This window comes from Gossypium hirsutum, chromosome D10 (assembly GCF_007990345.1).
Source record: "Gossypium hirsutum isolate 1008001.06 chromosome D10, Gossypium_hirsutum_v2.1, whole genome shotgun sequence".
Classification (NCBI taxonomy): domain Eukaryota; kingdom Viridiplantae; phylum Streptophyta; class Magnoliopsida; order Malvales; family Malvaceae; genus Gossypium; species Gossypium hirsutum.
Genome location: NC_053446.1, coordinates 17640689 through 17655724, shown reverse-complemented (window position 1 = coordinate 17655724; position 15036 = coordinate 17640689).

Here is a 15036-nt window from a genome sequence, read left to right as displayed (position 1 = left end):
AGATACTAGCATGTTTAAATCACTATGCTTTCATTTGAGAAACTCAATTTCAGTTCAATCGTTTCTCAAATTATGGCTTCAGTAGTTATTTTAATTAGTCTTGAAAATTCTCCTTACTATAAACAATTGAGTCTGAAGTTGAAATTTAAATAAATTCATTTTTATAATAATAATGTTTTATATATATAAAGATCTTATTGATAAGCTTGTTAAAATCTGAATCAACCGAAACAAAGAGAGTAAATAGAGCTGACAAGTGTTGGACAGTGCTACAGCGAATTGCCAAGTAAGGAAGCTCGAAGAGAACAAAACGCTAAGAAAAGGGGGTAATTGGCAGAAATATGAAAGCATGGGTCAAAGTGGGGGCATATTGGTGCAAATTCAAGGGCTGAGAGGGACCGCAACCATGTTATATATATATGGAGTGTTATGTTCAACCAAGGATGGCCAAACCCACTGCCACCAAACATCGTTCAGCGTGTAATCTTTTGAGTAAAAACCATATGCATACATCAAGTTCCAATATAAGTCCTCCAACATAATCATGGCAACCGGACCTACTACACACCACCAATTATTTTTTTTATGAGCTGCAAAATATGATAAAAAAGGAAATACATTTTCAATGAATTTGGTTTCAAAATTTTATTTAAAATAAATACATTAATCCAAGCTCCCCCTTGCACCTAATATATCAAAGAAACCAACCCTACAAAGACGAGTTTGAAATTAGAAAGAATATGAATTAAGATTATAGTTTTTTTAGTTTTTTTTATATAATGTTTAGGATTATTTATAATTATTTTTTAATCTTTAAATAAGATAAAACATGCTTAAACTCTTATTTTTTTAGGCTGACAATAATGTCAATACTAATAAAAAATAAAATAGGGTTTTATTGGCATTGTTAAAATATTGATAAATTATATAACTTTATACCTAGAAGATAAAATGTAAGGGTTATTTGTGACAGAAACTCTTCCACAATTGTTATAAAACCTCTTGCTTTTTTTTTAATTTAATCCCTATAGTTTTATAATCATTTTTAATTCAAAATAAGAAATACCTTGTATGAACTTTTCATTAGAAAAAAAATAAATACTTTGACCAAGAAGGAATTTCTTCTTTAATATTTAAAGTAAAAAATATTATGTGTTTAATTATAATTTTATAGTTATTGTACATTCTCTATATTATGCGTTTAATTTTTTTTAATAAATCTTTTATTTGTTAAATTTGTTAATGTGACATTTTGAAATAAAAAATACTCACTTCATAGCTATATAACTAAAAAAAGAATGTAATAAACTTGAATTTAATAAAATAAGTTTAAAAGTGTTACAATTGGACTTGAATTTTAAAATCTGAAAAGTAGGACTAAATTCCTAAAAATAAAATTATAGCAACAAAGACTTTACCTAATAAAATGGAAAGATGGAAAATTGAAAGTGATAAAAAAAATATAATGGAAAACACAATTTTTATTTCCATAAGTGTACTTGGTAGGAAAGATGAAAAAATGGAAAGAAAAATTAATATTCTTTCTATCCTTTACTTGGTAGAAGTGAAAAATAAAAGAAAGGAAACTAAAACCATTCGGAAAATGCATAATTTTAAATTAACATACGCATCTCTCATGGTCTTTCCTCTCACCATTTCAACTTATAAAGATTGATTTTTACACGTTAGGTTGGAAAATTGTTATCTCTCTTCTTTTTTTCCTCTCACTTTTTTTCGTACTAAGCACACTCAAAATTTATTTTCTTTTCACTTTTCTACTTCCACATCTCACCCCTCCACTTTTCTACCCAATCAAGCACACCCTAAGGCTTTGCCTGGTAGAGTGGAAAATTTTTTAAAAAGATGGAAATTTGAAGGGATTAAAAACTAGAAAGATGGCAACTGCAATTTTTCTTCTCATAAGTGTGTTTGGTAGAAAATATGAAAAATAGAAAAAATAATAATTTCTTTCCATCCATTACTTGGTAGAGTTGAAAATGAAAAGAAAGAAAATAAAACATTTTAAAAATGCATAATTTTGAACTAACATACACATCTCTCTCACTTTCTCTCCTCTCATCATTCCAATTTGAAAGGATTAGGTTTTTATGCATTAAGATAGAAAATGATCGTCTCTTTTTTTTTTCCTCTTAATTTTCTTCCCTACTAAACACACTCTAAATTTATTTTCTTTCCACTTTTCTATTCCCTCCTATCCATCCACTGTAACACCCTTAACCCCTCTCTGTCGTCAGATTAGGGTCACGGGCATTACTAACCAATCAAAACATTTAATTTCATCGCAAGCAATAGTGCAAGCTAAAAATTAACATCACATGATACAGGAGCAATGTATGCTAATTTAATATTTACATAATCGTGTCTTATACAATTTAATAATGAATCATGCTATATCATACCAATTCAGAGTAAAAGTTACTCTTACAGTCCTTAGTACTAGTTTATGGGAGCATAAAAATAGTCTAAAAATAGGCAGGGACTAATTTGAAATAATTCTAGAAGTTTAGGGTGAAATCTCAAATGCCTAGAAACAGGGGAAACACGGTCGTGTGGCCAGGCTGTGTGGAATGCCCCAGACCGTGTGACTTTCGAAGTTGGGACATATGTCCATGTCTAAGCTCGTGTAACTCACTGACTTGGGTCACATGGCCGTGTGTCAAAACATATGGAAACTACACTTATACTGTTATTCTACACATTTAGGGCACAAGCCCGTGTGTGTTGCCCGTGCGTGGCACACAGCCGTGTGACAGGCCGTGTCCCAGGCTGTGTGTACGTAAATGTACCTTAAAACTCAAGTTTACCAAATTGTGTTTACTTGGACACTAAGCAACCAATTCACCAGCCATTTAACCTATTTAAAACTCGATTAAACATGCCCAAAACAAGCCAAAACAACCATCCTAAGTGCCTAACCAATGTACCCTCAGTGGTACCATATTTTATATCTTCAAACATATCAACAACACATCAACCATTCAAGACTTTCATTCATACCAAATTTGTCAATATTGAACTAACATTTAGCTACTTATGATATCAAGCTTTAAGCTACAAACACATATCAAAAACTTAGGCCAAGCTAACATACCAAATATAGCTTCAACCGGAATTATATATATATATACAAATGACCATTATCGAGCTCGAAAACCAAAATATCGACAAATTATAAACAACTTCAATAAAAGACCTCCTAGGTACATACCATTGTAAAATAGATCATCACCACACTTGAGTCCGGGATTCATTGTTGGACGTTGAATCTGCGGCAAACCGAAAAGTACCTAACATGCGTACGAAAAACAAAACCGCACGTTGAGTAAAAACTCAGTGGTATTTCTATAATCGAACAATAAAACATATTATAAAGGTTATAATGCATTTTAACATGTCAATATATAATTCCTATTATATCATCTAATTATTCAATCTATTTACATATCTTAAACCGAGCTTATAAACTAATATCTATTATCTACCCTTGTTTCAATTTCATTATACTCAATTTCTCATTTTTACAATATAATTTCATCAACCAATCATTAAATCACATATGTAACAACATAATTCATCACTAATTGAACTCAATTGCACAATTATAATAATATATCATATTCAAATCTATTCAATTTAGTCCTTATCACAATAAGTAATTCGAATTAGTTCAATTCAACTTGTTCTAATATTTCCAACTTACCGTATGTCATTACCATGCAGCACAGTTTGTGAATGTAACAATTGAAAAGATCCGAGTTATAGAAATACAAATCGTAATCTCTAATCTATTAATCGACAACCTTGTCTTTTCCCTTATTTTTTGAGGAATTTGAGTCGACGTTAGCTACAGAAATAAATAAACCATACATATAATTTATACACAAACAATTTCACATTTAATTGCTAATTTATAAAAATTTTACACTTTATTCAATTTAGTCCCTAAAGCCTAGCCTAACTTAACTTCCACGTTTAACCCTAAATTTTAATACAAATTTCACTCCAAGCTAAATTTAGCTCCCTATTTTCAATTTTATCCTTTAATTTTGAATTTTTCACAATTTAGTCCCTATTGCTCAAAATCAATAATTAATTCTACAATTTAGTCCTTTTCCACTTTTAACTTAAAAATCTATCAATTTAATCCCAAAAACTTTAATTAACCAACAATGGTAACATCTTCAATCTTTGACAATACTAAAATTTATGACATGGGTCAAGTAGCTCTAAGTACCGGGATTCTGAAAACCTAAGAAATACAAGAAAATGGACTAAATTAACTAACCAATTGGAGTTTGAACCCTTAAAATTTCTTAGGTCGTGCGTGCTCTTCTCCCCCTTAAGATTTCAAATTGTTTGCATGTAAAAGAGAATGAAATCCTTTCTTTCTTTCATTTTGTTATTATTATTATAACATGTATATATATACATTAAATTAACATAATATTATATATATATCACAAATGCCACATTATGACCGTCCACTTAGAAGAGCAAAGGTATAATTGCTACTTTAGTTCCTTTAATTTATTTTAATCTATAATGCAAATTTTAACCCTTACGCGATTCAGTACTTGTACCTTAACAACTCCTAATTTAATGAAAATTATTTATCCAAAATTCAATTTGCCTCTAATATAAATATTTACGAGTCTGGTTTACAAAAATAAGGTCCTGATACCTAAATTTCCAAAATCACCGACTTTAGAACCGATACACTTGTATCTTGTCTAACTTTTCAAATAATTAAAATTATTAGACCAAACCTCAATATAATACCGTAACACCCTTGTAAATATTAATAAATAATATTCACAAATTCTGTCATCAGAAAATAGCATTCCAAAATCATCGTTTCTGACTCCACTGAATTTCGGGTCGTTACATCCACTTTTCTACCCAACCAAGCATACCCTAAATTCTAAATTTATAAAAAGTATAGGGGGTTATGTCATATTTTAACCTATTTCTATGCTTTTTTAATTTTTCTCCAAGAAAAATCGTTGTTGCTCACTATTTCAAGGAGCATAACAATTTCTTAAGCAGTTTTCGACCAAACACTTCCTCCAACCATTATATCAAATTGATATTTGCTCTCTTAATCTAAACCTGCATAGAAATACTGTAATTGAATAATTTTGCTGATTCCATCCCCTAATGCCTTTTGTACAATTATCTTGAATTTGTCCCATGCTTGACCAAGTGTTTCAAAGGGGCTTTGTTTGAATTGCAATAGTTCTGCATTTTTCTTTAACCTTACGGGCATGGGTATGATCCTCTGTAAGAACCATTTCACAAAATCTTCCTATATTGTAATAGTTCCCAGAGGTAAAGCTTCTAACCGTTCTCGGATTTGGCCCCCCAGGGCAAAAGGGATCAATAGCAATTTGATTGCCTCTTCTGAAACTCTAGCATAGCTCACCGTGCTACATATTTCTTCAAACTATCTAAGAAAAGCCATCAGTTCCATGGTTGAGTCATTGTTAAACTATATATTAGTCGATAACTATGTTAATAAAGAGGGATTAATCTCAAATGGAATCGTGCTCATAACAGGTCGAGTAATGTTGGGTTTTAGCCAATTTGTGTCGAATATAGTTTTCCCCATCAAAGTTGTTATAATAGTCTAAATCTATTAACAACAAAATAAATAAAATAAAATAAAATTATTTATAAGTCCTAATGTTTCTACTTATCTTATTGATTGTAAAAATTTTATTTTCAAGATTTAATGTCAAAACCCCCCAGCAACGACACCAACAACTTGATCGCTAACATGTTATTGTTTATAGTTTAAATATAACACCAAAAATATAAGAACTAAGAACGACGATGTCCGCAAGTGCAAAGGTCAAATTGTAATATAGTTGTACAATGAAATATCGAAAATATTTTGAAGATCGTACCCAAAGGAGTATGTAATAAATAATGAAAACGCTTTTTACAATAATAAGTCTAAGTAGTAATAGTTAATTCCTATATTACGATAAATCAGAAAATAAGTTGAAGAAATAAAAATAAATAACTAAAAGAAGTATATAACAGAAAATAAACAAACAAAATAAATCAATAAACCAATCAAGAAGATTAACTCGCTTCAGGGTTTGTAACTAACTTCGGATTAGAGTTTTAGGATGGATTAGTAACCAATTAACTAATTATTACCTCTCAATTTCTAATTAATTAATCGATTGGTTGATACTCGCTTATCTATTGACCTCACTTTCTCAACCAGGATAAATTACGATTTACTCGGTTCAACTTATCTCCCAACCTCGTCTAGCCTATGATAACTTTTTAGTGTTGTCAAACCTAATAGTTTAAAAACACATAATTCATACCAACTAACCCCTCTTGAGAAACCCTAAATACCCTGTTAATCACATCATCATCCACTAGTTAATTTTCTCTAAGGGATTTAGCCACTCATGTTATTCACGATCTCTCTCTCACTTGAAAAACCATGTAAAGAACATGATCAATTCGGAGAAGAAAAAACAATTGAATAATCGTAGATTAAATATCAAACGGGGAATGGAGTAACAAATCTCTCAATTGGAATAAAGAAATAAAACGAATGCAAAGGAAAATATAAACTTAATAATTCAATTAACTAAACAAGATCTTGAATCAAAACTGATTCAAGAAGGAAAAATACAAAAGTTATGAAAAGCCGAAAAGAAAATATATTAAAAATACTTCTAAACTACGAGGGATTTAAAGGCGACTAGGACGACTTAGTTACATAAATCCCATAATGTCTTATTTATAGAGGTGTTGGCAACCCAAATCATTTATTTGGCACACCCTAGGTCTTCAAATAAGTTTGATTATGCAGACGAAAATAACCCTGATAAGCTTGGGCAGCACATCGGCCTTGTGTTGTGCCACACCCCTTGCGTGGCGCGACACAACATGAAACTTCAGCCTAATGTTGTTCTTTTGGTGCTTTGACGTCCCAAAAAGCTTGTGCATCACTTAGTCTTTGCTTCCACGTCAATTGAGTCTTTATATCTTCATCTTACACGCTCAATTGAACCAAATAGCACAACCTAAGGCCCGTGCCAGCCTATTGGTTCACAATACTTACAAAATGTGTTAAAAACACTTATTTCTATTAACTTTTTTATCTTAAGATCTAATTGCTGAAAACTTAAATTAAAATCCTTAATTGCTTAAAAACAAACTTCTTAAGTGTGAAATTGACCCGAATTGGCTACTACATTTGACAGCAGGTCAATAGTCCCAAAGAAGCTCACTTTATAACTTCTCCTAACTAAGGGGGAATTGTTATACCCCTATGTCAAAATATCTCTTTTGCCCTAGGAATGAAACTTAGACTATTACAGATACTTAGGGAACATTGTCACAACACTCTCAAGGATAACCATCACTGTAACACCCCTTACCCGTATTCGATGCCGAAATAGGGTATGAGGCATTACTAAAACACATACACTTGTATACGTATTAAACCGAGTTACAAAATTTCATCCAAATTAAAACTTTTTATATTATTAACGTGCTTTTATAATTCTTTACAACCTATCCTCGAAATATTGTATTCATAATAAATAGAGCCTATAAGACTCGATACAAACTCATTCATATACTCAATTTATCCATTAAATTATTTCAACCTTGAATAATCCACATTATGCCAAAATCAACACTAATAACAATCATAAATCTCTTCATATTAATTTCACATATTACTACATTACATATCTCGAGCATATGCCAAAATTTCGTATACGCAACCATCAACAAACTCATTTCTCCTTTAGTCGACTAGTAAATTAGCCTTAAAATTCATATCAACCATTAAATCTCACAATTTTATAACATCTCATAACCAAATGATTCTAATAACAAGATACTTTATAATCATCCTTATGACTACAGATATTTCACAAAGCATGATTATCATCCAGCATTATCTATGTACCAAAATGACTAATTCGCAAGCAATAACAATTCAATGTTTTATTTCAATTCCATTCAATTCATAACTCTTCGTGTTCACAATTCAAATTAATTTCTCAATCCAATTTGCATTTCAATACCACAATAATTCTTTTAATTCAAATCATATCAATAATAATTCCCATTCAACTCACAAACAATTCAATATTGATATTTATTTTATTTTTTATTACTAACATATTATTCAAAATTTCAACAATTGCTATTAATAAATTCAATACCGATACGAATTTACTATTGAATTCGGCGTCTATCGATTATAAACAAGCATATAGCCAATTATACACGGATCATTCATATATTTTATTCTTTCCTCCTCCTCCTCCTCCTCTCCATTCCACATCCTTAGTGTAGATAACACTCTTAAAAATAACATTCTCTATAGTTTCACTATTCATTCAACTTCAAATAAGCTGTCTAGTCGGGTTACAGTCACTAAATTATTTTTATCTGGAGCTACAGAGCTCCAAATTAAGTTATGTTAATTTTCCTAGGAACTAGACTCACATATATTCTTACCATAAAATTTTCAGAATTTTTGGCTTGGCCAATTAGTACAGTTTATTCATTAAAGTCACCCCTATTTCACTGCTCAACATCTCTGACCTCTCTTAACTAAAAATGAATTATCTCATTGTACAGAATTTGGATGATATTTCTGTTTGTTTCTTTTGAAAACAGACTCATTAAGGATTCTAAGAATATAAATTATAACTCATAATTATTTTTTTACAATTTTTAATTATTTTCCAAAGTTAGAACAGGGGATTCCAAAATCAATCCGACCCTGCCTCACTAAAATTCAAATATCTCAAAATTTATAACTCTTTTTTTTGCTCTGTTTCTTTTATGTAAAAATAGACTCATTAAGCTTTCATTTCATGCTTATTCACTCTCTAATTCAATTTCCACCATTTTTGGTGATTTTTAAAATTTACACAACTGCTGTTGTCTAAACTGTTTTGTTGTAAAATGTATTATTTCATAATTTCACTTTTTCACTATCTCAATTCCATTGAATTAACCACATCTCATTCCAATAGTTCATTTCAATTCATATACAATCCATTCAATTTATCACTATATTCAAAGCAATCCAATTTCTCATTTCCAATTTCAAGTCAATATTCAATTCAAATCCACATATATATATATTCATCATTCAATTACATTTAGTCAAATTTCCCGATGAAATTATCGGAATAAAAACAGATTTCTCGGTGGCCTACACACAGTTTGTACCATCTTTGTGTAATAACAGACTCTCGGTGGCCTGCACATAGTCCGTGCCACCCTTGTATCTTAACAGAATATTGGTGGCCTGCTCACAGTCCGTGCCGCATATGCGACCTATCAGTCTGGTACACGTAGTGGCCTGCAGTTAGTCCGTACCACACGTGACCCAATTACAATCATTCATATCTTTTCTATTCCGAGGTTCAATCGGGAAAATTTTACTTTTCAATATTTTACCAGTTCTTCTCTAACCAATCTTAATTCATAATTTGCATCAAATATTTGTTCCACGTATAGTACATTTCTTAAATAAAATAATAAAATGCTTAAGCATTAATAAAACAATAAATTATCTACATACAAACTTACTATCATATTTTCAAGGTCAATTTCTCGCCTTTCATCGCTTTTAACAACACATTTAACCTATTTAGCACTCATATTAATAAATTTTATCCAAAAATCATACTTAAAAAAATTATATTTTTTTCCCTAAACTTTTGCAAAATTACAATTTTCCTCCTAGGCTCGGAAATTAAACTTTATTCCTTTTTCTTATGTTTTATAACATGCTGAACATTTTTCCCTTCTATAGCAACATCAAATTCTTGCTCTAACATGCACTTATGAATAATAATATTTTTTACCAATTATGACGTTTCACTTGTTTTCACTAAAAAACGCTTAGCAAAAATTGTTTAACACAATTTTAAGCTTCATATTCTACCATAAAACATCAAAATAAACACATTTCACCTATGAGTATTTTTTCAAATATAAACCTTAGGTTAAATTATTACTAGAATAAGGCTTAGAATCACTTATTATGGAGCTTGGAAGCTTGAAAACCCTAACCATGGTTCCCCCTTGCTATTTTCGTTCATCATGGAGAAGATGGATAAATTTTTGGCTATTTTGGCCTTTTTAATTCTTTTAATTACTAAATAACCAAAATGCCCCCAACTTAAAAATATCCTATTTCACTTATCTCTTGTCTATTTTTGTCCAAAAAGTTAAAAAATGGTCTAATTACCATTTAAGGACCTCCAATTTAAAATTCCATAACAATTGGTCCTTTTGGCTAAATTGAGTGCCCAAACATCAAAATTTTTGAACGAAATTTTAAAAAAAATTATTCCGTGAAATTGTAGACCATAAAAATATAATAAAAATAAATTTTTCCTTGTCAAATTTGTGGTCCCGAAACCATTGCTCCAACTTGGCCTAAAATCGGGTTGTTACAACTCTCCCCCTTTAGGGATTTTCACCCCCGAAAATCTTACCAGAAGAAATTATTTTCAACTTTCATGAAACGCTTTCACTAACTTTCCATAATCACTAATCAATTTAACTTCATAAAAAAAAATTTCTGCATAAACCCTAAATTCTTCGGTACACGAATTTCATTTCGGAATAAGAACAACATAAATCAAGTCTCACATAAAGTTTAGAATCAAAAGTCGATCCTCATTGTACTTATTTAGCTTATCACTTATTGACACATTTATGAGTTTCTCAAACTTGCAAAGGAAACATCACTTTAGTTTTTATTTATCTATAATTAGACCATTATCAAATAAAATCAATCGAATAACTAATCTGCACAAAATAAACGAGGATTTTCCATACAAAGCATTTTTAATTACACTTGCCTTCCCACAGGTCAATCAATAATTATTCACAATCTTTCAATAGCTCAAGTCATCAACACTGTCTTAAACTCAAATCTTTCTGTACCATTATATACATTAAACTCTGAAGTCAGGCAACATATGGCAATTCTCGTCAAACAAACAATGTCATGAAATTCTCATTACAGACATAATAGTGATCGTCTTTAAGTCATTAGTCGAACAGTTCTTTTTAATGTGACATTAACCGTCTGAAAACATGAACCATCACTTTATATTCTAGCAATAAAACTCATTCTAGTCCGTTCATTAGTACATCACTGAAAAATTATAATTTCATTACTCAATTCCAATTGAACTCAAAACTAGAGCTTCGGTTAATGTTACCTTCATTTGCTTTATCTTTTGCTAGCATGCCCAGATCATTCAAAATTTACAATTGGGTTAACTTTGTTAACAGAATAGCTTTAATTCAGAATAACATCACCCATTTAAAACAAATATAATAAGTATTTTTCTATATCATGCTTTCAAGAATATCAATTCTTCATTCAAACTACCTGTCTATGCACGAAATTCATTCTCTTAGCTGAGAACATGCTTAAATGCATATAACTTATAGGGAAATAAGAATGAATATCTGAATAATTTCTCAGAGATACCCAGAAGAGAACGATACTTATCAGCTCTGGAATTTCATCATAGCATAGATAATACACTTTTTAAATAGCCATATAAAACATAACAATAACTGGTCATAAACCAACCAGACTACCAGGGCTTTCGTCTGTCATCACGAACCTCACATTATTCCATTCATTAACAAAAATCGATTTGGGAGAAATTTTCAGCAAACATATTTTTAGGCTTCATACTTATTTGAGTCGATTAGCCGAAATTAACCTCTTCCTTAACCATGACATTGCATAATCTATATAACCTTTAAAACATTCAAATATTTCTTCCAAAACTATTTTCACTTTCCAAACTATTCTTACCTCTGTATGCATTATTAATTATTTCTCCACTAAACTCTTTAGTTTACACTTTTGAACTTATTCAACATAATTCTCATAAAATTTTGTCATAAAGCAACACTAGTAAGGGGTGAGATCGTAAAGCCTCTAACTTGGCTCTCATAAATACACATATGTAACTTAACGTTCATTTTCAACATAATATCATCACAATCATATAATTCATTCCAAACAAATTAACACATCTATTTATTATAAATATTTTCTGTCACCTACAATTTCACACAATGAATCTACTTATTCGTGCTCAATATTAATATCTAATTAAATTTCAATACTTGGTTTCCATTTTACTTACCGACGTTTGTCAAATTAGGGAACGTCTTACGGAATTGAGTACTTCATTTTCACATTGTCATAGTATAACTTGGTCTTGCACATCGTCACATCACATATCACACACCGAAGCCATAGCCCAGCTATGGTCTTACACGGAAACACATAATCACATTTCCATATATTGCCATGGTCAAACCATGGTCTTTTCTGTCAATTCATCATATATCATAGAACGAAAGTACTCACTCCTGCGTTCTACTCAATTTGATCTTTCAATTAGATTTTCATACTATTGTAATATTCATGGTTCAATAGTAAAGACATAAAACAAAACATCATATTATCTCTAATTTAACAATTTAACATAAGATTCTACCATATGAACGTACTGATTTCACTTATTCAAACAAATGTACATAAACACACATTCATTCTATTTAAATAAATTCGCATACCATATTCACTTAATTAAATATATTGAACACATAGCATCATATGATCACCAACATACTTGGATGAGCTTATCACAACGTAAAGTTTTTTTTTTCATCTTATGATCATCTCTTTTCATACATGATTACATGCATATTACGAATTTCTATTCTTACCTTTTCAAATTCCAACATAACGTAAGCATATTTCATTTATCTCAATATCATTTCAGCATTATCGAAAATTGCTTGATGGAAAATCATCTGTCTTAACAAAATAATTTCGTTAGAACCCGGAGATATATCACACTATCACGAGTACCAACATGGCATGTATAGCTAAACTCACATATGCTACGTTCGGTCCGAGAACCGACTAAACCGTAGCTCTAATACCACTAAATGTAACACCCCTTACCCGTATTCGATGCCTCATACCCTATTTCGGCATCGAATACGGGTAAGGGGTGTTACAATCATTAAGTTCAATATCATTTAATTATCCCAACTTTCAGTAATTCACTAACTCGCAACAATGTTACATTCGGCCTACACCATAAACTGAACCTAAAATTGGACTCTACTAGGAGGTCGTAATGAGATAAGTAATCACTCCAAACTTTTCTTCGTCTAGAAATATCCCCTCCTCCAAGAAGAATAGGAAAAGCAAAGAGAAAAATTCCAAAACTCTATTCTAGCATCTCCCCAACATTCTCTAGCTATCAAATCAAGCAGCTCTTAAAACTTTACGTAGAGTGAACTGCCCTCAATGTAGTGACTCTTTACATCCCATATGATGTAAATCACCCTCATTGTATCGTTGAAGATACTATAAACAGTTTCTAATTTAGCTAACCATATAAACTATTTTTTCCTGTTTACTGCTTTTACTTTTATATTCGGCAATAGTATTTGAATGTATGGTCCCTAATAAATAAAACAAGTATATTGCTCAATTTCAATATAATTATAGCTTTTCACTGTTTTATTCTCGACTTCTCACATTTAAATATTAAAAAAATTCAAAAGATACATAGCTCAAGTTTAGTAATCTCATTTGAAGTTAAATAACTTCATGGAAAATTATACAAAAAAATATGAACTTTGGATAGTTTTAATGGAAACAATATACGGGTAATTTACAAAAAAAAAAAAAAGATTATATGCTTGAAAGTGAGATTAAAATAAAAGGTGGGGAAGTGTCCAGGAATGATATCTTTCAGAAAAAAAGAAGCAAACATGCACGGCTCCGCTCAAATGGGCTAAGGAATGCAACAAGAACACAAATTTTTTTTATCTTATGGCAGCTCATTGTCAGTAACCGCAACAAAGCCCTAGAGATTTAAAATTCTCTAAGAAGCATTTGAGTGTATGTTGAAGGAAGATGTGATGAAATTCTTCCATGATTTTCATTCCCAAAGGAGTATAAGAAAAAATTTATCACTTTAATCCCAATGTGTGAATCACCCTCTACCATTAGCCTCTTTAGGCTAATTAGTTTGATACGTTGATAGAAACCAGTTCAGTTTTATTACAGGACGTCAAACCATCGACTTTGTTGTCTTTACTAATTGAGTGGAAGAATACATTAAGAATAAAAGTGGAGGTGGGGGGTTTTCAAAGTTGCTTTTGAGAAGACATATGATTGTGACTGTGTAGTAAAGATGGAGTAAATGTTGAATGTGAAGAGGGTTGTTAAGTGATTTTACAAGTAATTTTAGGATCGAGAATTAATATAAAGACAAAATATTTGGCATCCAGAAGAATAAGTTGGGATCTTTGGAAGGGCGTAGCAGAGAAGATGGAAATCTTGAATGTATCAACAAGAGGTAGACTGACTTTGATTAAATCGGTTCTCTCTAGTCTTGTGTTGCATATATGTAGGTGTTTCAAGCCCCATTTTCCTTGGAAGATCATGGTAGGGAGGCTTGGATGTAAGACCGGCGGGCAAGGGCTTAGTCCTCCTAAAAATAAAAAATTGTAATTTAATTCTCTTAAAAATTATTAAATTATAAATTTATATATAATAAAATTATACTTTAAATTTCAAAATTTTTTTAAAAATGTTTAACCTTTTTTAAATGATGATATTATAAATTAATATATTATAAAATTATATTTGAATTTCTCAAAAATTTATAACTTAATTACCACTATGTTAAAAGCACCTTGGCTGCTAAAAGAATTTCTAGCTTTCATTACACTTGATGATTCTACCAATTTGCTTTTATTTTAAAAGTATTACCACTTAATTGCTCATTTTTTTTTAAAAACTAATTCGGTAAAATATATTTAGGATACAATTTATCAAATTAGTACTAAAACACTTCATGCTTATTCAAATTCAACTCAATTTAATTTTTGTCTAAATCCACTCATATTTGAATCCTTTTTAAATTTATTTTTTATAAAAAA